Source organism: Saccopteryx leptura, chromosome 3 (genome assembly GCF_036850995.1).
Source record: "Saccopteryx leptura isolate mSacLep1 chromosome 3, mSacLep1_pri_phased_curated, whole genome shotgun sequence".
Taxonomy (NCBI): Eukaryota; Metazoa; Chordata; class Mammalia; order Chiroptera; family Emballonuridae; genus Saccopteryx; species Saccopteryx leptura.
This window is the reverse complement of record NC_089505.1, coordinates 357868438-357892189: the sequence shown is the minus strand read 5'-3', so window position 1 is coordinate 357892189 and position 23752 is coordinate 357868438. Positions and strand designations below refer to the sequence as shown.

General features: G+C 50.4%; 1 protein-coding gene across 1 annotated transcript in view; it reads right to left on the bottom strand.

Moving 5' to 3' along the window:
* The window catches only part of ZHX2 (zinc fingers and homeoboxes 2), a 143546-nt gene extending 125452 nt beyond the window's left edge, over nucleotides 1–18094 (bottom strand). Inside the window, exon 1 of the mRNA XM_066379423.1 lies at nucleotides 17891–18094. The gene's annotated coding sequence lies outside the window, so the exon portion shown is untranslated. The remainder of the gene's footprint in view (nucleotides 1–17890) is intronic.
* Between the last annotated feature and the right edge of the window lie 5658 nt (nucleotides 18095–23752).

Here is a 23752-nt window from a genome sequence, read left to right as displayed (position 1 = left end):
AAGGGATGTAGGGTGACTGGTGTCTTCTGTTGCACAGGTCACCTGAACTGCAAGACAGACACTCTCGCTGTACCAGAGGAGCTGGGGGAGCAGGAAGATTTTTTCCCCCTCAAAGGTAAATTCCAGTGCCTGTTATTTATGCAAAGCAAAAGGTAAAGGGTTGGTGGGAGGCTGGGATGAAAGGGACTCTTCCAGAATCTTGGGGGAGGAAAGTTACCTACACTCCAGGTCACCTAGATGAATTTCTCACAGTCAGAACAACTGAGCCCTGTGGGCTCTCTATTCGGGTCCCAGACTCACCAAGTCCCCTACTCCGTGGAGATCATCAAGCCACATTATGACTTTCTAGGGATCAAACTCCACAATTTAAACCATGAGCAAAAAAGACCCCCCAAAAATGTGAGGTTCACCAGAACAATATTTAATAGATGTCTCTGGGTTTGTATTGGCTCCACCCCTCCACTCCCCCAAATATGACATGATTACCTTTGTCAGAAAACTTGGCATCACATTCTAATCCTGAAAACCCAAAAAGAAATTAGTAAGAAAATAGCGAAGTATAAGCGAAAGTGTAGGGTTCTAGCCCAGGTTCCACTGCTGGACTTGACGTGGGGCGTGTCCCTCACCTGCTCTGAGATGGAGGGGAGAATGGCTGCTGCCTTAACCATGCCCGCACACCTGGGGGCCACGTGGCTGAGGAGGCTTGTTGCCCCTCCCGCTCTGGCCACCCTACAGCAGTGGAAAGCACTCTCGTAAAAAGTGTAAAGAACAAAGAAGGGTAAAACACTGTATACTTCAATCCCGAGTGAAAGTGGAGAGGCAGAGGAGCACTCCCCATATCATTAATAACATCTGTTATTCTGGAGCTCGGAGCTTTGCTAGTGAAACATTTTAAATAGCAGAGGGGTGCTGGGCATTGCACAACCTAGAGAGAGCCTCCATTGCCTTTCCTATAAAACCTCAGAAGCTTGGGCTAGGTGATCTCAGTGTTGGCTAGAATACTGGTTGGCTGACTGTCCGAGACAGGAACTAGTGAAAAGTTGGTAACCAACAAATGCTAGGCTGGTTAATCATGGAATCCACTTGTTGGAGAGGATCCTTACTTTCTGAGCACAGCCCAGATGTCACATGCAATGCTTTTAGAGCCCAAATCCAAATATGTGATCATTCCTGGGCAGCAATGAGCAACGTTCTTAAGTTACCTTTCAAGGAGATTTTTTTTTTTAATTTATAAAGTTCCTCAAAAAAATAAACATGTCTAGATTGAAAGCAGTATCTCATTCACCACGGTAGTACCTCTAATACTTAGTATGGTGCCTGCCACGTAGTAGGTGCTCAAATATCTCCTGAATGAATAAAAGAGCTTCTCACATCCATCACAATTCTGACACCTTGAAATGTATAGATACAACCGAATACCAAAAAAAGCATTCAACTACTATACTCCCCCAAAATAGCACTGATTTTTTTTTCTTCTTTTCCAAGTGAGAGGAGGGGAGATAGAGACAGACTCCTGCATGCTCCTGGACCAGGACCCACTTGGTGACCCCCGTCTGGAGCTGATGTTCTACTCATCAGGGGCCATGCTCACCACTGAGCTATTTTTAGCGCCTCAAGCGGAGGCTCCATGAAGCCATCCTCAGCTCTTGGGGCTGATGTGCTTGAATCAACTGAGCCATGACTGTGGGAGAGGAAGAGAGAGAGAGAGAGAGAAGAGGGAGTGGGAAGAGTGGAAAAGTTGATGGTCGCTTCCCCTGTGTGCCCTGACCAGAAATCGAACCTGGGACATCTACATGCTGGGCTGATGCTCTACCACTGAGCCAACAGGCCAGGGCCAAAATAGCACTGATTTTTAGTCCCTGGCCTTTTCACATCCCGGGAAATACTTCCAACCACCCAAATTGAGTGTTGGTTTGAGAACTGGCTGGATTTTCCTGGAGGCTCTGCCCCTTCCTCGCTGTGTTTTTTCACCTCACTGAGTCTCAGTTTCCTTGTCTATTAAATGCAAATAATCAGGTCTCTCTCAGGAGGAAAGTAACAATAGTAAGGACCTTCTAGGAGCACTGGGGAGAGTGGATAAATTAATCCACGTAGTTCTGAGAACCTGCCTGGCACTTTGCACACACGTGGTAAACGTGATTAGAGTCACTTGTTGTGCTCAGCATCATTAGTGCTTGGCAGTAATTAGGGGCTCATTAAATGTTAATTTTCTTTATGCTAGACTGGATGTTCCATGTAAAACCAAATTGTAATGGTATTCTACAACATCTAAAAAAGCTGCAATAAAAATTCACTTTTAATGCTCCGTGGTGTTTCAGACCACCAGGACCTCTCCTCCACATACCATTGGGTGGAACACTTGAGTGCTGTCCTTAGATCCAAAAATGGCACTGGACTAAGTATCAAGAACCTCCATTCAGGTCCGGGCTTTGTCACTGATGCTCATTACTCATGGACACTCACGCTGGGAGGAACAATGGCTTGTGGGAGCAGCACAACCAGTCTGGGGCTTCTCTGGATAGAGACACGTGTTACCTGCCAGTCACGTGCTTGCCCACGTCTTCCATGCTCCTTGCAGCAAGACAGGGTTGTGTGAGCAGAAGTGATACCTTTAAAGAATGCATATGTGACCCTTCGATTCTCTTTTCCTCTGCTCCTGCAGCCTGGAATTGTTTCCAGTGATGCGGTTGCCAAATTTAGGCTACCTGGATCCCTACGTCGCAGCCTGGAAGAACGCTACCTTGGAGAGCTGTTGTCCTTCTGGGCACTTCATGAGAGTAAGACAGAAACCTTGCTTTGTTAAATGACTGGGATACTAGGGTTTACATGTCACCGCACCATAGCTTAGCCTAACCCGACCACTCATGTATCCTATTCCGTGCCTGTTCCGGCAGGTTCTTGCGTGCTTGTCACAGAATGCCCAGTATTTTCTATTATTTAAAACACATACACACTTAAGAAGACTATTTTTCCTGTCTCACATGATAGCCCAGAAAGATGATTAAGATTTAGTAAATTTGGCCATCTCTCTCATGACATGTATTTTTTCTTCCCTCCCCAGAAGGGGGTTAAAATGGTGACAAAACTGCATGAGAAACTGTTTTAGTGCCAAGAAGCACCTTTGAGGGAAAGGAGAAAGATGCTCCCGTTACTAACTCTAGTTGTGTGGCCCTTCACAAGCAAATCCTGGGACTCTGGAGGGGAACTCGGAGCCAGTGTCTCCGTGTCCCACTTGTTTAGGAACATCACCCGGAATCTCAATGCCCTCTACCTGACACCCCAGCACTGCGATCTGGCACGGACCTGGGCCCTGAGGCCACTCAGACCTGGCTTTCTGGCCCAGTTCGGCCCACGTAACTCAGGCAAGTGAACTTCTTGAAGCCTCCATCCCCTCATATGTAAAACGGGTATAAAAATGTCTACCAAGCAGGGTTGTTGGGAGAATTAAGCAAAAATAAAACAAGGTAGAGAATACAATATGCTTGGTTCAATGGCTGGCATACAGCAGGCATTCGATTGGTCCATTTCCTTCCTCCCTAACCACTGTTAGAGTTTGGTCTAAGTTAAGACACAGTCAAAAGAAAGCTGAACGTTGGAAGCAGTAGTAAGACCCTGCAACAACACCTGTGATCTTGCTCTAGGTGCCAAACAGGAAGGTGGAGACAAGGGTAAAAAGCCAAGTCAGAGGCAGGATGTGGACCCAGGCTACCCACAGAGGCCAGATGTCCAGATGATGCAGCACAGTTGGGCCAGCCAGGCAGGCAGACTGGCGGTTTGGCTAAGAGGGCCTGAACCTGAAACCAAACCAGCCAGGGACCGGAAGTTTCCTTGAGCTCTTCCTGTTATGCAATAGTCCATTGACTGTTCTTCTAGTTGGTGGCGAGGACCTGCCACCAGGGGCAGCAGTGAGCAGCAACTCATTTCCCTAACTTGTCCTGACCTGGAGCTCAGGCTTCCGAACAGGCTCTGGTGAATTTACTCATCATATAACCATCCAATCACTTGAGAGACACTCCTTGTGAACCTGCGCAGCTGGCTGGCCCTGTGCTGGTGCTGGAACCTTGGCAACAAGGAGGAAGCTCTCCCTTGAAGTGGAGGGTAGTGCATAGATTTTCAGGGACACAGATGTGCAACAGATCAAAACCCAGGTGGGAAGATTTCTAAGGGGTTATTTCTAGGGCACACTAGCCTCTCTGAGGGGAGGGCAAGACCCCCCTCAGAGAGGGGGTCTGCTAAGTTTGGAGAGGAGTCTTTCCAGAGAGAAGGACCAGCATGCGGAAATGACTGAAAGGGGACAGAAGTTGGCACAATTGGGGTTCAGGTGTCAGACCTGTACAGCAGAAGTGTGGGGCATATGGCAGAGGGGGAAGTGGTTATAGCACAAAATGCCCTGTAGGTAGAGGTCAGCTCTTGAAGAGCCATCATGCCGGGGGCAGGGGTTTGGACTTGATCCTATGGGTTAGGAGTTACTAAGTGGCAGTCCTCAGAACGGACGATGGAAATGCCCATTTAAATAGATGGATGTGAATGCCTTTAGATTGGGCATGTGCTTTTTTGACTTGGACGTATTCCCCACCACTTCCTGTTGACCTGCACTTGATCCCCCCCCCCACTCTTTTAAGCTACCTATAAAAGCTCTTTGGATTTGTGAATTCTGGGCAACTTGTGACCAGGGGAGGTTTTTAGGAGAGTAATGAAACATGGCCAGATTTGGTTTTAGAACCACACGTCAGTGAAGTTAATGCAGGGAGAGAATGGAGACAGACACCATATGTATTCCTTCCTATAGGACTTTCTCTTTTCCTATTATTGAAACACACACACACATATACACACACACACACACACACAAATCAACTCTGAAAGAGTATTCACTTTGGATATTTAGGCCCAGCATGACTTCCTGTTTCAACACACACAGACTCTCTTTTGTTCAATTCTGCTTATCAATTAAATGAGTATTTATTGAGCAACCGCTCAGCCAGAGCTAGGTGTTCAGGTAGCAGAGGGTGGGGAGTGGGGATGTGGGAAATCAAAGCGTAAAGCCTTGGTTTCCCAGCAAGCCTGAGGTCTCTTCATGGCCCCGGCACATACATGAAACCACCATGTATGGGAATGGTACACAGAGCAGGCTTCCAAGATGCACAGTGACCCTACAGCTCATGTCTGGGTGTGCCAGCAGGTGTGTGCCAGGCATGGCGTGTGCACAGGGCTGGGGAGGGCACCAGCTGGAGATCTTAACACCTTTCATCCTGTGGTGCTGTTAGCAAGCCACTTTCTCCCGAAATAAGTTTTACGAGCTTCAGTTATTAAGAGAGGTGAGTCCATTTAAACCATGTGCAGAATCTATATGGCTTTTGACTGAACTGAGCAAGCTTCATCATTTCTACCATTTGGGGAGGGGAGTAACTGATAACTATCTTCTATATCTATATATTTTTTTGTATTTTTCTGAAGTGAAAAGCCAGGAAGCAGAGAGACAGATTCCTGCATGTGCCTGACCGAGATCCACCAGGCAAGCCCACTAGGGGGCGATATTCTGCCCATCTAGGGCACTGCTCTGTTGCAACTGGAGCCATTCTAGCACCTGAGGTAGAGGCCATGGAGCCATCCTCAGTGCCCAGGCCAACTGGCTCCAATGGAACCTTGGCTGCAGGAGGGGAAGAGAGAGAGAGAGGAAGGAGAGGGGGAAGGGTAGAGAAGCAGATGGGCGCTTCTTCTGTGTGCGCTGGCTAGGAATCGAACCTGGGACTTCTACACGCTGGGCCGATGCTCTACCACTGAGCCAACAGGCCTGGCCCTATATCCATAAATCTTGAAGTTGTTTCTCCAAATCTCCTACCAGGATCAATCAGTGCACCCCTCCCCAACCCTGAAAGGCCAGCAGGCTGGTCTGATTGCAACCATCGCCTCTGACAGGGCCCCTTCTTCCAGCTGGGGAAAGCCAGGGGCCTGATCAACTAAGCAGAAAGGACCCAAAGCTGCCCGCTACCTGCCTCACCTGGGCCCCCGACGTACTACCCATCAGGTACGTTCTCACAGCTGGGAGCACTGAGACAGCACATTGGCTTTGGAACTAACAAGAGCTGGAGTGAAGCCGGTACTGGGCTCTGTGGGTGACCCACCACTCCCAGGACAGGCTCAGCAGGTCTGAGGACAGCCTGGGTAGACAGTTTCCTTTGTCCCAGCCCTCCTCCTGGTCACTGGGTGATGGTCCCTTCTGTGGGGTGAGGCGCCCTACTCAAAGATCCAAGGCACAAGGATGTCCCTCAAACTAGAGTGACTCAGAGGAAGCCTCTCAGCAGGGAGGTGTTAATGATAACACAAGGGTACCGGTGGCATTTCCAGATGTCAGGAGCTGTGTTGTTTTTCACAGGCATCACCCTTTGTAATGTGCACCGCCAGCCACCCTAGGAGCAGACTGTCTGCCTCAGCAGGCTGTGTGTGTGGCCACATCTTTAGGGCAGTGGCTTGGTCTTCTTTGTGTCCCTTCCCTTCCCTCCCCCCAGAAACACTGAGCACAGTGCCTTACAGACAAGGAGCGGGATGAGGGCAAGGCCAGGACAAGGGTGAGGCAAGCGCACACAAAATTTAAGGAGGCACTCCCTCCTGGGTGCCAACTCTGTACCGTGAGAGCCTGAGAGTGAGTGCCACCTTAAATTTCACACTGGCCACTGTTGTTTGTTTCACTCTAGTCCAGGCCCTGAGTGGTGAACTGGCTAGAGGGGTATGTGTGGGGGCTCCTGCTCCTCCACCCTTTAGTCCTGTGACTGACCTTTCCCACCCCATGCCTCGGTTTCCTCACCTGCAAAACGAGGTTTATGACAATACAGAGGGTTGGCGAGGATAGGGAGAAATCTGAACTCTCATACAGCACTTTGGAGAAGTTTGGCAGTCTCTCAAAATGTGACACACAGTTACCGCATGACCCAGAAAATTCCACCCCTAGATATCTTCCCAGGAGAAATGCAGACACACATCCCCATGAAGATTGTACACAAATGTTCACTGCAGTGTCATTACAATGGCCACAGTGTAGACACAACCCAACTGTTGACTGGCGAATGGATAAACAAAATATGGTAACATGGGCTAAACTGTGCCCCCCTCAATTCTCATGTTGAAGCCCCAGTCCCCGTGTCTCGGAATGTAACTGTATTTGGAGATAAAGTCTTCCAAGACGTGATTAAGTTAAAAGGAAGCTGTTGGGTGGGCTCTAACCCAATCTGACTGGTGTCTTTAAAAAGGAAGAAATGTGGACGAAGATGCCAGGGATGGGTGTGCACAGAGAAAAGACCAAGGACACAGAGAGATGGCGGCCAAGAAGAGAGGCCACTTAACAAATCAAACCTGCTGACACCTTGATCTTGGACTCGCAGCCTCTGGAACTGTGAAAAAATACATGTCTGTTGTTTCGGCCACCCAGTTTCTGGTGTTTTGTTATAGCATCCCTAGCAGACGAATAAATGTGGTATGTTCATACAATGGAATATTATTTAGCCATAAAATAATGAAACACGGGTTCATGCTGCAACGTGGATGAACCTCAAGAACGTCACACTTGGTGAAAGAGGTCAAACACAGGAGACCACATATTATAACATATTATAATCCTTTCTGTGTGAAATGTCCAGTCAGAGCAAAACTATAGAGGCAGAAAGTAGATTAGGAGTTGCCTATGGCGGCGGGACAGGAAGTCAAACAAGGGGATGCGAAGTGATTACTAAGAATGGGCACAGAATCTCTTTTGGGGATGATGGAAATGTTCCAGACTTAGACTGTGGTGACAGTTGCACAACTCTGAAAATACACTAAAAATTGATGAACTGTGTACTTGAAATGGGTGAATTTTAAGGAATGTAAATTACACCTCAAGCTATTATTTAATGGCTATTGCTAGTACTATGCTCTGACTTCATGTCCCTCAACGACCTGTTCCTGCTCGCACAGGACTCCCCGTCCATCAGCGACTTCTGGCTGCAGCCTGCCTGATGTGGAGAATACCGCTCCAGCGCTGGGATTCCACAGCCATATGCTGGCGCTCTGGCTCTGCCCTTCACACTTGCTGCTCAGCATGGTTGCTGTACAAATTACCTGGGCTGTGGTGTGAGGGTGTGTGGAGCCTCTACACAGTTAGCATTCAATGAATTCAATTAAAAAACCCCTATGCATGAGAAAGCCCTTTGTCAAGCCCTGGACACACGCCCATTCTTGCTGTAGTCCTCAGTCAGTGCTGGCTGGTGGCTCCACCACTAACTAGTTCTAATCAGTGGGGGAGGAGCCACAGCCCTCTCACCAGAGCAGCGGGTGCATGGAGGGCAGGAGAGGCTAGTGTAGTGTAAGGCTGGTTTCCAGAAACCTCAGACAAAGGACTTCTCTACTCTGTGCTTCTTCACTTGCTGTATACATGGGAATAACAGTCCCCACATCTGTTAGGAGTGTCATGAGCTAACTCACAAAAAAACACTCAGCATTGTGCTTCTGATGTTACTAAGAGCTAGCTCTGACGATCATTGCAGTTGTTGCTAAGTGCCTAGTGACTGTGACCTTCCTGAGGGCAGGGGTGTCTGTTTTCTTCCTCCAGCAGGTGCTTGGTGATTGGACAGAGGGAAAGAAGAGGGAGGTGCTGTGGCGGAGTTCTGGTCAGGGATAGCCTGAGGAAATGAAAGGGCCTATGCTAGGCTGTGCAGAAGAGGAAAAGCAATATTCCACCGTGTGATCATGTCACCTTGGGCAAATTCCCTTACCTCTCTGAGCCTCAGTTTCCCCAAGCTGGGATGGGTGACCCCTAAGGTTTCTTCCAGCTAGTACATTCCTTGACCATACTCATGTACCATGTTACTATTATTCTCACACACACACCCCATGCCTTTCTCTAGGGAGCTCAGAAAACATTAGACTTTGTACCAGGAGACCCCCAATACCATTTCTTTCCTTTCTTTTTCTTTAACTATTTTTATTTTATTTTGTGACAGAAACAGAGAAAGGGACAGACAGACAGGAAGGGAGAGAGATGAGAAGCATCTATTCTTTCTTGTGGCACCTTAGTTGTTCATTGATTGATTTCTCATATATGCTTTGATGGGGGGGGGGGCTACAGCAGAGTGAGTGACCCCTTGCTCAAGCCAGGGACCTTGGGCCCAAGCTGGTGAGCTTTGCTTAAACCAGAGGAGCCCGTGCTCAAGCTGGCGACCTCGGGGTCTTGAACCTGGGCCCTCCGTGCCCCAGTCCGACACTCTATTCACTGTGCCACCGCCTGGTCAGGCCCAATACCATTTCTGAGTGGTGTCCGAGCTCAACCCTCAGTCTTCGGAATGTCTACCAGTAACCCAGTGACCAATACCAAACCGACTCCACTTTGGTTCTGTGTGCCCAAGAGCCCTTGTTTTGGAAACAATGGGAATCTTCCAGCTGTCCTGAACTGTGTGGCTCTGGGCGAAGTCACTGTGTACTCAGAATCAACTCTGCAACACAAAGTTCCACGCAAGAAAATCACGGGCCGTTCCACTGGACAACGAAACCTCAGCGCTCTCTGTTAGGGGCAGTTTGGGGAGGGTCTGTGCTTCTCTCCCTCCTGCCTGGAGCAGTGACCACCAGCCCTTCCCCACAATTTCTTGGCAGAGAGGCAATCTCTTTTTCTAGCTTCTAGCTGTCAGTCCATATCCCTCCACTCCACTCTCCTACAAAAAAGCAAAGACACCCCACGCCTGCCAGCGCTGACATCCTGGCCTCTCCCTGGCCCACTTGGACCACCACCCACCATAAACAACTCGGCGGTGACATCCAGCTCTGCCCTGGCTGTGTGCAAATGTCTTAAAGGAGCCATTTCCAAAAGACAAGAGTGAGATGTGAATGCAAATGATTTCTAAATATCCTCCTCCACAGGCCAGGAGATTGCATGGGGGCTCTGGGTACACCCAGCGACGGGGGAGCCTGAGATGACTTTGTCGTTAGAGCAATTCAGCTCCGTCTTATATTTTTAAGAACAGCAGGAAAGTAATATCAGCTGAAAGGGATTTTCTGTGTGCTACTTAACTAAATGGCTCTATAGCTGGAAAGAGCTATAGGCAGACGTGTTATGATTCACAGGCTCCCAATTACAATGATCCTCTGTTATTGCATAAAAACAGCAACACAGCCATTCTGCACCCTCCCAACGCCTGCATCCCCGTCCCCCATTGGCTGACGAGGCTGCCGAGCATCCTGAAAGTAGCACCCAGCTGCTCCTCCGTCTCCAACTTTGCGGCTTCCAGCCCACTGGGATTCCTTCTCCGAGGAGCAGAGGGTGGAGAGGGTGCAGTGCCCCCTGGAGAACGCTCTGTTAGAGACACCAACTACGGCTTTAGAATTAATTGTCTTTGGTGGTGGCGGCGGCGAGGGGGTGCTAAGCTTAACAGGCAGATTTGGAATTCCCTCCTGTCTGGACTGAACTCGCGTACAGACATGCACGCGCACGCGCACGCGCACACAGACCTTCCCACCCCTTGAGCAGAAAAGCAGACAGTCCAGAAGCACGTTCTAAAACTGGACCTTCTCCCCAACTCACACTTCCTTCTGGGCTGCCGTGGGGCTGGCCTCCAGAAGGCTCCAGAAAGACCTGGTGACGACTGAGCACTTTGGAACCAGAGTGATGGCAGTTTGAACGCGGATCGGCTACCTTCTCCCTGACTCCTCTGAGCGCCGATAGCCTGTCTTTAGAAGGGGCCTTTCTCCCCGCTCTCCGCGCGCCCCGCACCGTCAGGCTGAGTGACGTCCGTCACGGTTTCGCTTTTCGCCATTTCAGTGATCCCAGTCAACCTGGTGTCCAAAAATATTAAATAGAAAGTTCCAGAAATAAACAGTTCGTAAGTTTTAAATTGCATGCTGTTCTGAGTTGATGACGAAACCGCGTGCTGTCCCTCTCCGCCCTGCCTGGGACGTGAACCATCCTTTTGTCCAGCGTACCCCACTGTATATATGTCCCCCGCCCCCCTTACTGGGTTACCAGATTGCTGCAGTACTGATGTGCTTGTGTTCAAAGCACCTTTATTTTAGTTAATAATGCCACATTCACAAAACTTGTGTTACAGTCCATTGTTATAACTGTTCTATTTTTATTATTAGTTATTGTTTCTAATCTTTTACTGTGCCTGATTTATAAATTAGACTCTATTACATGTATGTACAGAAAAGAACAGTATGTATAAGGTTCTATCTGTGGTCTCAGGCATCCACGGGAGCCTTGGGCCATATTCTCCGTGGACAAGAGGGAACCACTGTAGTAGGTACCCAGTGTTTGGGAGCTGCTGCTCTTCGGAAGATGATGAACACTGTGAGTCTGTGGTGCATCTGTGTGTGAAGGGAACTTCGCATTCATTCATTCCATCTCACCAGCCAGAGTGGACAAGGCTGTCAAGATGGCCCCAGGGGGACACAAGTGTCAGCCCCACTGAGGAGTGCTTTTCTCCCCTCTCTGCAATGCGGATTTAAACCGTCACGTTTGCACGCGCATGCATGCATGCTGCCTCCTTAATTTAGACTTCTGGTCCTTCCTCAGTTTTCTGCAGATGTTTTCAAGCCCAGAAGCTGCAGCTGCAGGAATCCAACCAGGCCAAGGAGGACCTGTAGCCCAGGAACTTCATTCACCTCTTCCCCCCCCAGCCCCTCTGGAGAACTCGCTCCTTCTCTGCCACAGTCTTTCATGGGCCCCCAACAGGGAGGGTTCTCTCCCAAAGAAGTACTAACTCCATCTGGCCACTCTCTGAGGCCCCAGGGAGACATGAATCCACTCCCCACACTGAAACTGACAGCAAATGGTTCCCAGGCTTTTGCTGGTTTCCCCCTACAAGGTCAACTCCCTCAACCCTCCATATGGCTTTAAGCCCAGGAAGGTCAACCCAGCATGCACGTCCCACTTTTTCATCCCAAACCAATCCTCTGCACCCCTAAAATATACCACAGACCTTGTACACCAAAGTAAATGTCTGGGTCACACTCCTCAGTATCGATCCCCCATGAGTAATAGCACAGGCATTTCATTCACTGCAGATTCTAGGTGTTAAATACAATCCCAGTGAAACATTGTGTAATAAGATTTAATCTCCGGCAAGTGTTTCTGGTACTAGGGGACTGGAAGTGGAGAAGAAAGAGGAAGAAAGTGTGTGAATTTTGGCTTTTAACAGGCAGCTTGTCCACCTGGGGGTAGAGATAGGTGTCAGCAGGAAAACTGGTTCTGGCCTGGTCTTCACTATTCCATTGTAAAGTTTGGGTGGAAACTCGTATGCTGTTGTCAGGACTGTTTTTCTCCTTGGGGGGGGGGTTGTTACACACACACACACACACACACACACACACACAATACTACTGCCAATCAGCCCCTCTTAAATGCATGACTATCAGCCTAAGACTAGGAAACAGATCGTGGTGGATGTTCTTAAAATCACAACCTGTTTGATGTAGGGTGGGCGCCTTCGAGAACGGTGGAGGAAGGGAATCGGCGGGGATTTTCTTTCTTTTTTTTTCAGTTAAAAATGAAACTACCCTCTCAATAAATACAAAGAGCGACATCCACTTTATTGTTTGCCACAAGCACATGTTGTAGCCAAGCATTCTTTCAAAAGTGTCTGGATTTGACCATGACACAACATACTGCAGTATCTGAACGCTGAACCTGCAATAGCCCAGGAGAATGCATGTGTGCATGGTGGGGGGATGGAGGAGAATGGCAATGAGCTAGGGACAGTCTGGGTTTCAGAATCAGTGATAAAATCCATGCGTGTACATTACTCGGTACCTCAAGGATATTACAATAAAGTCACTTCCCAGAGGTGACGGCAATGATGACGGTGGAGGTGGTGATGATGGTGATAATATGTAACATTTACTGAACACAATCTATGTGGTAGGTGCTTGCTAAGCCCTTTTCTTCTTGAGCTTCATAGCAACCTACAAGGCAGCTAGCTACCAGAATGATCTCCGTTTTTGAGAGACAAGGAAACTGAGGATTAGAGAGGTAAGTAACAGTCCAAAGTCATACAGCTGGTAAATTGAGCAGAGAATCAGGGATATGGGTCCCTGTGGGGTAGTCCCATGTGGGAAACCTAACAGCAGTGCCTCTGAGGCCCTCTGCTGTCATCTCCTGCCTTTAAAGGAAAGGTGAAGGGTCACGACCCCAGTTATTCTGCTAATGAGTGGTGGGGCTGCAGGTAGGACCGAGGACCTGAGCGTCAGGAGTAGGGCAGGCGTAGTGTTTGGGGAGTAACTGGTACCCCTTGTCCTGTTTTCAGTCCCACTGAGTAACTATGAAAGGAGAGCTAGTTACCTCCTGGTAACAGCCCACTAACATTGGGTTAATTTTGGATTCTTACCAGCAGGACCTAATAGAAAATCTTCCCACCCTCCCTCACTTTCTTATTGCACGCTGTTTTTTTTGCCCTAAGGCAGAACTGGTGCCCTGGCCTGAAACTTTCCAGAACTCATTTTATTTCAAGCAAGAACCAAGTGATTGTCCCCACAACGCCGCCAGTCTCTCCTTCTTATTTCACGACATTCCCTCTTCAGCAACCTGACATTGCTCCCAAGTACCCCCAAATCTGATATCATCTCGTTGACAAGTTCCCCTGCACCCCTTCTCCACCTCTCCAGGATACACACAGCTCCCAGGACGCAGTTTTCATCCTGAATACCTTTCTTCCTCTTCTCACCTTAGGCCACACCCACTGTATCTGCCAATTTAATTCCGGCTTACAAGTTGCACAGCTATTTGTTCGTAACAGCAAAGCGCCTAACTAAAAATATGATTGCCTCTCCTTCGTAGGTTTGTGGGTCCCTGTGGCAATGAGCTGAGTTGTGGTCAATGAGCTAAGGACAGAGGTCCCTCAGAGACGTGTTCCTTCCCAGATGTAACAGTGAAGCCATCCTACTGTCTCTTGGAATGCAGAAGTGAGGCCTGGAGACGCAGCAGCCACCTTCTCACCATGAGACCATAGACCTGGGGCTGATGGCAGAGTGGAAAGACAGTCTAGGTTCCCACTGGTACAGCGGAGGCATTGTCCCACCCACCCTTGTCGTTGGACAAAAATGAGTCCCTATCTGGTGAAGTAACCGGTGGGCAGGGTTTCTGTGGCTAGCAGCTGAGTACGCTGATGTCGGATACGCCTCCAGACATTTCTCCTTCTCGTTCATGGGTCCGTTCCGACGCCACCCACACTAGGCTGTCCCCCACGGTTCTTTCTCTCAGCAGAGTAATCATGCCCCTTGCTGTGCTTCCGTGGAGTTACTTTTCTCAATTACAACACTTACTTAATCCTGCTTGACGTGGCCTAGTGAGTGTTTCCCTGCCAGTCTGCTCAAATTCCTGGCGGTACGAGGCTCCCCTCACCAGCATTCCCACAGCGTCTGGAGCACCGCACCGCACCGCACCGGGGCGTGGAGTGCACGCCGTGCCCACTTCCCAGCTGTTCGGTCTTGGGCCCCAAGTTAGAGAACCTCTCTGTATCTCCCCTGCCTCATTTACAGAAAGAGAATGAGAGGACATGTCTCACAGAACTTTCACAAAGACGAAACTGTTTGATCAGACATACTTAGAATGGCTCCTGGCATATAAAAGTTAAGTGACTGCAGGCTCCTATTAGATGAGCATGCTGGCTGTTGAAGGGACAAAGATATCAACACATAGCTGGTAAATAAATGAATAAAGGAATGATGAAACTCAGGATGATTCCTTTGAGTTCAGACCACAGGGTAGTGGCCACGGTCCCCTCTTTCCTGCCTGTGCCTGACCCTTTTCTCTCCATTTGAACTGGGTCTTCCAGGATCCAGGGAGCTGCTATAACGGGGTAATTAAGCTAAAAAGTAAGGCCAGGCTCCGAATGCTGACTTCACTTTTTGCTGTGCAGCTTTGGGCAACTTTCTTCACCTCTCTGAGCCTCCGTTTCTTCACCTGTAAACTAGGGATCATGGCAGTACAAATCTCATAGGGTTATGGTGGGAATGGAATGATAAAGCATGTAAAATGTGTAGCATCGTGCCAGGCATACTGAAATAGTGTTAGCAATTGTTATCAAACACTGTCATTATTCTTTTTGTCAAAGGTGCAGCAACCCACCACATCCCATGGCCCTGATGTGAATGAGACACTTGGTGTGGAGTCACCTTTCAGCCCCTTGGGGGCACATCAAGATAGACTGCAGACACATCAGGGAGAATACCCTTCTTGAGTGCCAACAAACAGTTATGTCATGTTGATCTTTTTCTTTAAATGGGGGATTATAAAATATACAGCAGGTGCTCAAATGATGTCATTCCATTGATGAGAAAAAACAAACAAACTGATTCCCAGCACGGGCCACTGTCTGTGTGGGGTTTGTGAGCTCTCCCCATGTCTCTATGGGTTTCTCCTACACCCCAAAGATGGGCACGTCAGGAGAAGCAGTTCTAATCGTGCCCATCTGAGTGAGTGTGAGTGGCCCGGATGCAAGGTGGGCTTGTGCCATGCTCCCTGAGCTGTCAGAACAGGCTACGGCCAGTCACCTGCGATTCTGAACTGCACTGAGTAGAAAAAAGAATTCTCTTACTTATTCTTATTAATCTTTCCTAAATTAACGCAGAGCTCACATTTATTTCAATGTTTAATACTAGAAGTATCTGGGGTCTTTATTTAGAAATCTGGTGAGTTTTTGTGATTACCGATGGACTATCGGCACTTAACTCTCGTGTATGTCAATTAGCCTGCCATCAAACTGGTTTCCTTGTGAGTCGTTGCGAGTAAAGCTGTAGTTTCCATGAACCTATTGATGAGATCAAGTGAGGACTAACTATCTGATTTACCTTAAAACCTTGGCTGCTGAATTTTCCCCTTAAGAGGTAGTTGTTAACTTCAGGTGGATCCTTAGTTGACATCAAACTTGGCTAAAAGGTACGGTGCACAAGAGGACAAGCACGGAGCAGAGCTTTTAAACGGTAATGATAGCCCCACAGTTCACAGGTCCAGTTATTGTCAGTGACACATTCCGATTTTACTGGTAGAATTTTTCCCCTTTGCCCTCAGAGGAAGATATGTATACACTTCTCTATAACTTTCCCTTTAAACTTAAATCAAGCCTTTATGTTAGACACATTCAAGCACTTGACAGCTCCATTAATTTATTTTTACTATTAAACATGCCATTTTACAAGCTATTTATCCCACTTGGTTGTCATCCAAATGCTTTTTGACATTACTGCCCTGGGACTGAACTGCTTAAACTCAGAGCCCTCACAGACAGAAAGTCACTGTTTGAAATCTTGAAGAGCTTTCAGGACCTCGCCCCCTTCGCTTCAACAGGCATTAATTTCTGCTTTCTATAAAGGAGTGAGAGTGTGTATGTGTGTCTGCATCTGTCCACGTTTTACGAGGGTAATTGAAGGAGGTCTGAGTGAACCAAAGGATGAAGAGGAGGGGTTCTTGCCCCCCAAATCCTGCCCAAGAGGGCCTGATTCGGACCTGGGGAGATGCTAATGTGAAGAGAGAAGGTGATCATCAGAGATCAGGTAGGAGAAGATTTCTCAGGCCTGAAAGGACAGTGATTCTGGGGCCCAAGCTTGGCAGCGACTCTTTTAAATGGGACGGGTCCAGAGAAGGTCACGATTTCCCCCACCTTACTCCTCCCCACCTCCGGAACAAACAAAAGGCCAGCGTGCAAGGGCTGAAGGCAGAGACCCCCACTGGCCTGGCAGCTCATCAGTCAGGTGGAAGCCTGAGCAAATTACAACTTGGCTTCCCCCAAGTTTTCACCCCAGACTAACCAACCAGCCTCCGAGGCTCCTGCTCTGCCTCCGAGCACTGCACAACTACGAGGCCAAGGGGACTGTCCTGTGATGTTCACTGGTTTCCAACTTTCTGCTCATCTTCGTCTCCGTAGCCTCCTGCAAAGCGGCTGGAGAAAGGGCAAGTTTGCAAAGGCGAGGCTACTAAGTCCTGAGGAAGCCACAAAGAAGCTGCCACACCAACAAAGATTAACCTCTTGTGGGGCAGACGCAGAGCGCCAGCTGCCGTTCCGGGGCCGAACGTGGGCTGGGGCGGGCAGAGGCGGGCTGCGGCCAGGCCGGGGACCCCGCGCGCGTGGTCCCCGCGCCCCCCCCCCAGGCGGGCGCCCCGACACCTGAGCGGGGCGTGGGGACAGCGCCGCGTTCCGGCCCTGCCCGCGGCAGGTAGCTCGGGCGCCCGCCCGCGCCGCGCGCCCGCTGTCTGCAGCCACCGGGAGCGCCGAGAGAGGAGAGGCAGCCGCATCCCACGGCGTCATGCTTCCTGCCACCACATTACGGCGAATCGTCACCAGGCGAGGGGAGAAGAGGGGAGAGCGGGGGAGGGAGGGCAGCCCCACACGCAGCCCCCCGCCGGCCCAGACCCGCCGAGGCTGGGCCACGTCCCGGTGGAGTCCCCGCGGGACCTGCCCCGTTTGCACAAAGCGCCGCAGTTGGGCCAAGAAGGGGAGGGAGCCGGCCACGAAATAAATAAATAAAAATTCAGTCGGGTCTACGTAACGCCCTGTCGAAAGCGGACGCCATATTTTTTTGTGGCTTATGTCGACACAGGGAAACGTAGACATGTTTTTCCTCCTCCTCCTCTCGGGCTGGCTCCCATTTATCCAAACTTGTAATCAAAACTCTTTAAAAAAATCTCCCCCCCACCCCCGATCCACTTACTTCCTCCCCCCCGCGAAAAGCGCACGCGCCCCCCTTCCCGCGCCCCCCTTCCGACCACGAGCCCGGCCAAGTCCCATTAACAACACATTTCGGGAGCCGCGGCGGCGGCGGCGGCGGCGGTGGGAAAGTTGGGCTGGAGTGGCCGGCGCCCGGCGTGCGGGGCGTGCGGGGCTCGCGGCTGGCGGCGCCCGCGGGGGGTGCGGGCCGCCGAGGCGAAGTTTCTTACCTGCGCTGGGCTGGGAACGCGGGGACCCGGGCTGGGAGCGCGGAGACGCGGCACGGGCGTTCCAAAATGGAACTCTGCTGGCTGCCCCCACCCACTCCCCACTCCCCACCGGCCGCCCGACTCGGGCTCCGTGGGAAAGAGGGGCAAAGCCCGCCCGCCGGACAGACAGACAGGAAAAGCCCTCGTACGGAGGACAGTGGCCAAAATTTTAAAAAGAAAAAAAAAAAAAAAGAAGGAAAAAAAAGGGGAAAAAATGTCTCGATCAGTGGGGAATCTACGCCAAAACCCACATGATCTGTAACGTCAGCATGCGTATTTGCATACGATACCACCACCCGAGCTGCCACCCGGGCTCGGGTTCCGTAGAAAGTTACAAAGTGAAATTCAGCCCCCTCCCGTGACGCCGGCGAAATGTCATTTTCAGGCGGAAGCTGGGGTGGGGAGGACGCTAGCCCTAAAAGCGCTGGTTCCTAGCCAAGGTGGGGGGCGGGGGGAAGGCAGTAAATTAACTTAAAAGTCTGAGCCCAGTAACGGAGTCGGTGGAATTTCTGTGAAGGGAGGAGGGGGGTGGCGCAAGCGACATCGTTGAATATTAAGCACGACCCGGCGCGGCGGCCGAACCCTCCCGGTGCAATACCCATTTTCTTTATGAAAAGTTCAAGGTGTCACTGATGAGCTCAACAAACTGTTGATCCTGACCACGTGGAGTGGCGGCCGGGGGGACTGCGGGGAGCGGCTGCTCGCCCTTCGCGGGCGGCACTCGGGACCCCGCGTCGCTCCCGCAGCGCTAGGGGCAGCGCGCGGGTGGGGCCGCCAGAGCGCCCAGGGCGCCGCCTGCGCCTTCCTTCGTGTTTGGGCTCAGGGATATAGTAACAACTGAAAAAATGTTTTAAAAGCGAGACACATTTTATTCCTGGAATAGTAATGAGAGGGCTTGGGGGTAGGAAGGCTAAGAAAAAGCCCGCAGTTATATAACGACTTGAAATTAGGTGATTTTGTTGGGGGAAGATTCCGAGATTTCCTCTTCGCCAGGTTCGAGGTTGCCTAAAGATCCTTCAACTTTTTTCCTTACGAGCCGATACACAAACCGACGCCCCGGGAACTGACTTGAACTCCTGCAGGGCTGGCCTTGGCTGGGGTTCATTCTCAGCCTCGAAGAAATGCACAGCACTGCGGCCCTCGAGGGCAAGTCCCTCGGAAGCGAGGCGGCTCACTTTCGGAGTCGGGACGCTGGCTCTGCCGGCGGGAGCACGTCCCTAACCGCCGCCGGCCCCTGGCTCCCTGGAGCGCTTTAGAGCACAGGCAGCGGGCTCTCCCTGCCCGCCGCCTGCGGCCTCGGAACGTGAACTTGCGTTTGGGGCGCGGCGCTCCTGCAACAGTGCTCGGCAACGGATCTCTAAGGGATTCGGGATTCGGGATCCAGGGGACGGTTTAGAATGGATCTCACCGGGCAAGCTGTCGGCGCCGTTCGTTAACTGCCCGATGGACCGGTTTCCCCTCCGTGGGCATCTGGACGCGTCGGTATCTCCCGGGAGTGAGCTGGGAGCGAGCGCGCAGGAGCAGAGCGAGAGCGAGGGCGTGCTGTCTGGGGTCTGCTCTTGACACTCCGAGCGCGGAGAGAAAACAAAAGGAACCCTGCATGGGGTGGCTCCGCTGCGACTCTGCTTACCTGAGGATCGGCGGGCGCGGAGCGTTGGGCTTCGCGGCTAGCCTCTGCTCTGGGGAATTAGAACGAACTCTAGCGGCGGTTTGCAACTCGGCTCAGGGCGCGAGGGGAGCAACAGGTGGCCATGTGCGGCGCAGTGGTGAGAGGCAAGGACTGAGATTGGGGTAGGGACAGCTGGCCTTGGGGGCTGACTGTGTGACCAACGCACTGGGTGACTTTTGGCCTTTTTCGTTTCTTCGGATGGGGAGAAGAAAGTAGCTACAAGATTTCTTTCTAGGGTCTTCCTTAGAGCTCCAATTTTTCTAACATAGCCCCTTGGGTCCCCAGAGATTTTTTTTTTTACAATAAAAATAGCTCACAAACAAAACTTTCTTTTTGGCCTGAACCTGTTTGCTCGGTTATTGCTGATGCAGAGTTGTTTTTCATGACTCATAAAGCAAGAACCTAGCCTGGGAGGGGGTCTCCTGCGTGGTGCGTGTACCCGGGAGGTGAGCGCCCAGGTTTAAAGGGTTCTGTTAAGAACTTCCTTGATGGCTATGATCCAGATCACGTCGCATCTTTTTCAAACTCATTTGATACTTACTGTTCAAGATCCTCATCTACTTGCCATCGACCTCAGAATTTAGGCATGCTGTTTTTCCCCTCTTCCCTAAGGGGTGTGCCAGAAGAGTGAAAGAAAAAAAAAAAAAGATTGCCCTCGACTAAATGTTTTAATTTTGCTTGCTCTCGATTCTTTCCAGGTCTCACTCTTGCCCTTACTCTTGACTCAGGTCATTACACCACTTTCCTGCTCCTTTTAAAATAAGTATAGTTCTCAGATTGTTTCCATGGCAATATCGAAACCTCGCGGAAGGAAGCTATTCCCATTTTGAGGCTGCCTCTCCTTTTGATGGTCAGTCACTTAGGAGGGTGTCTATAAGCCAAGGCTCCTTCACCCACCCCAATACCACCTGCTTCTGGCCAGATAAGAGACCATAGGGTGAGAAGGGTCAGGGTGTAGCCAAGGAGGGTAAACCCTCTGGACTGTCTGCAGTTTCCACGTCTTCAGGGCGTTTAGATCTCGTGGACCTTGTGACAGGTTCTGATGGGCTGCAGTGTGCTTATATCCGTCAAACTTTAGCGTGGACTGAACTTTCACTATATAAACTCAAGGAATAAAACAAGGGTGCCTTTTACATTGTGTTATGATTCCAGTTTGCTTTATGTGTAGGTGGGTAGGCAGATCCTTATCTGATATAATTCAAGAGCTTTGGAATCAATAATTATAAGAGTAATGTTTATTGAGTGCTTTCTATGCATATGTCAGTTGCCACTTAATCTTTTCAACAAGCCCAACAGTCCCTAATTCTTAAAGTTCTTTTTTTTTTTTTTTTTTTGGTCTTAGTTCTCCTTTATATCTTAAAATTATTGAGGACCCCAAATAGCTTTTATTTATGTGGAAGAAATATATAGATATAGATATAGGTGGAAATTAACCATGTTAGATATTAAATTAGAGAAAAACTAAAACGTAGGAATTTACAAACACACTTTCCATTAGCCATCACACCATTGCATGTCACATAGCCTCTGGAAAGCTATTGTATACTTGTGAGAGAATGAGAGTGAAAAGGCAAAGAACATTTCGGCGCCCTTACAAAAATAATTTTGATTTTGAGGACTCTCTAAAAGGGTCCTATGTTCCTCCCTCCACCAGATCACATTTTGAGAGCCACTGTGAAATTTATGTTATTATTTTGTACCCATTTTGCAGACAAGGGAGTTCAGAGAAATATAGTCACTTGCTCAAGGCAAATGGAAGAAACAAGGACTTAAACCCGGTCCGTTGGAGCCTAGAGCCAGAGTTCTTAATGATTGTAAATTCCACCTTTTATTTACCACCTGAATTCCACCCTCAGCCGAGAACAGCCTCTAGTGCCTCCCAAGACTACTTCAATTAACAGTGATCATGTTTTGAGGCCCTACCAGGTGCCACACACAATGCCAGTGCTCCAGATGCATAACCCTGTGAAATCTGTAAACTGCCTACCCAGTGGCTATTGTTTCTACCCATTTTACAGATGACAAAATTGCAGTTAGAGAGGTTAAGAAGCATTTCCAGAGTCGGCCCCAAACTAGTAGATCCTGGTTTCAAATCTTTGTCCGGTGGCTTCAAAACCAACTAAGGACAAGAGTCCCCCACGGTGCCCTATGGAGGCTCAGGGAGGAGACGGCAGCGTCCACCACGGTGCTCTATGGAGGCTCAGGGAGGAGACGGCAGCGTCCACCACGGTGCTCTATGGAGGCTCAGGGAGGAGACAGCGTCCACCACGGTGCTCTATGGAGGCTCAGGGGGGTGACGACAGCGTCCACCACGGTGCTCTATGGAGGCTCAGGGAGGAGACAGCGTCCACCACGGTGCTCTATGGAGGCTCAGGGGGGTGACGACAGCGTCCACCACGGTGCTCTGTGGAGGCTCAGGGGGGAGACGGCAGCGTCCACCACGGTGCTCTATGGAGGCTCAGGGAGGAGACAGCGTCCACCACGGTGCTCTATGGAGGCTCAGGGAGGAGGCAGCGTCCCCCACGGTGCCCTATGGTGGCTCAGGGAGGAGACGGCAGTGTCCACCACGGTACCCTATGGAGGCTCAGGGAGGAGAGGGCAGCGTCCCCCACGGTGCTCTATGGAGGCTCAGGGGGGAGGCAGCGTCCACCCCGGTGCTCTATGGAGGCTCAGGGAGGAGACGGCAGTGTCCACCACGGTGCTCTATGGAGGCTCAGGGAGGAGGCAGCGTCCACCACGGTGCTCTATGGAGGCTCAGGGGGGAGGCAGCGTCCACCACGGTGCTCTATGGAGGCTCAGGGAGGAGGCAGCGTCCACCACGGTGCTCTATGGAGGCTCAGGGGGGAGGCAGCGTCCACCCTGGTGCTCTATGGAGGCTCAGGGAGGAGGCAGCGTCCACCACGGTGCTCTATGGAGGCTCAGGGGGGAGACGGCAGCGTCCACCACGGTGCTCTGTGGAGGCTCAGGGGGGAGACGGCAGCGTCCACCACGGTGCTCTATGGAGGCTCAGGGGGGAGACAGCGTCCACCACGGTGCTCTACGGAGGCTCAGGGGGGAGACGGCAGCGTCCACCACGGTGCTCTATGGAGGCTCAGGGGGGAGACAGCGTCCACCATGGTGCTCTATGGAGGCTCAGGGAGGAGGCAGCGTCCACCACGGTGCTCTATGGAGGCTCAGGGGGGAGACGGCAGCGTCCACCACGGTGCTCTATGGAGGCTCAGGGGGGAGACAGCGTCCACCATGGTGCTCTATGGAGGCTCAGGGAGGAGGCAGCGTCCACCACGGTGCTCTATGGAGGCTCAGGGGGGAGGCAGCGTCCACCACGGTGCTCTATGGAGGCTCAGGGGGGAGACGGCAGCTTTTTTTCTAATTCGGTGAAAATGAGGCTTGGCTGGGAAGTTTTAAAAATTTGGAAATGGCAGGAGCAGAAGAAATCATAGAACAAACAAACAAAACAAACAAAAAACAGCATTGCTCTTGAGCGCTCATTAAATGACAAAGAATCACATGGCTTGTGCACCTGAAGCAGTTGAGGTGGGGGCAGCAAAGACTGGGAACTGAGTTGCGAATTGCAGGGTCACCCTTTCCACCTGCCTGATTCTGGGACAAGCATGCTAGAGAAATATTTTTCAAATGAATGAAAAAAAAACAAACACCCAAAATACAGAGAAACGAGGAGAAAAGGAAACCAATTATCCGCAGTCCAACCATCTCCCAGTGATAATTTTGGTATATATGCTTCCATATGTTCATCTATTTAACTTTTCCATTATAAGACTCTTAAGATAAAGGACAACTATTAAATATCAACTTACTGTTTTACTTTACTTTTTTAGGTTTTATTTATTCATTTTTAGAGAGAGAGAAAGAGAGGAGGAGGGAGGAGCAGGAAGCATCAACTCCCATGTGTGCCTTGACCAGGCAAGCCCAGGGTTTTGAACCGGCAACCTCAGCAGTCCAGGTCGACACTTTATCCACTGTGCCACCACAGGTCAGGCAAATATCAACTTACAAACTGTAGCATGGGCCAGACACTGCTTATAACAAAGCAAGATAGAGTGTGACCTTTTGGAACATTCAGATGGCTTTACCGAATACCTGTGAGTGGGAGGTAAAAAGGAAACATGCTAGACATGCTGTTTCCTTCCACGCCT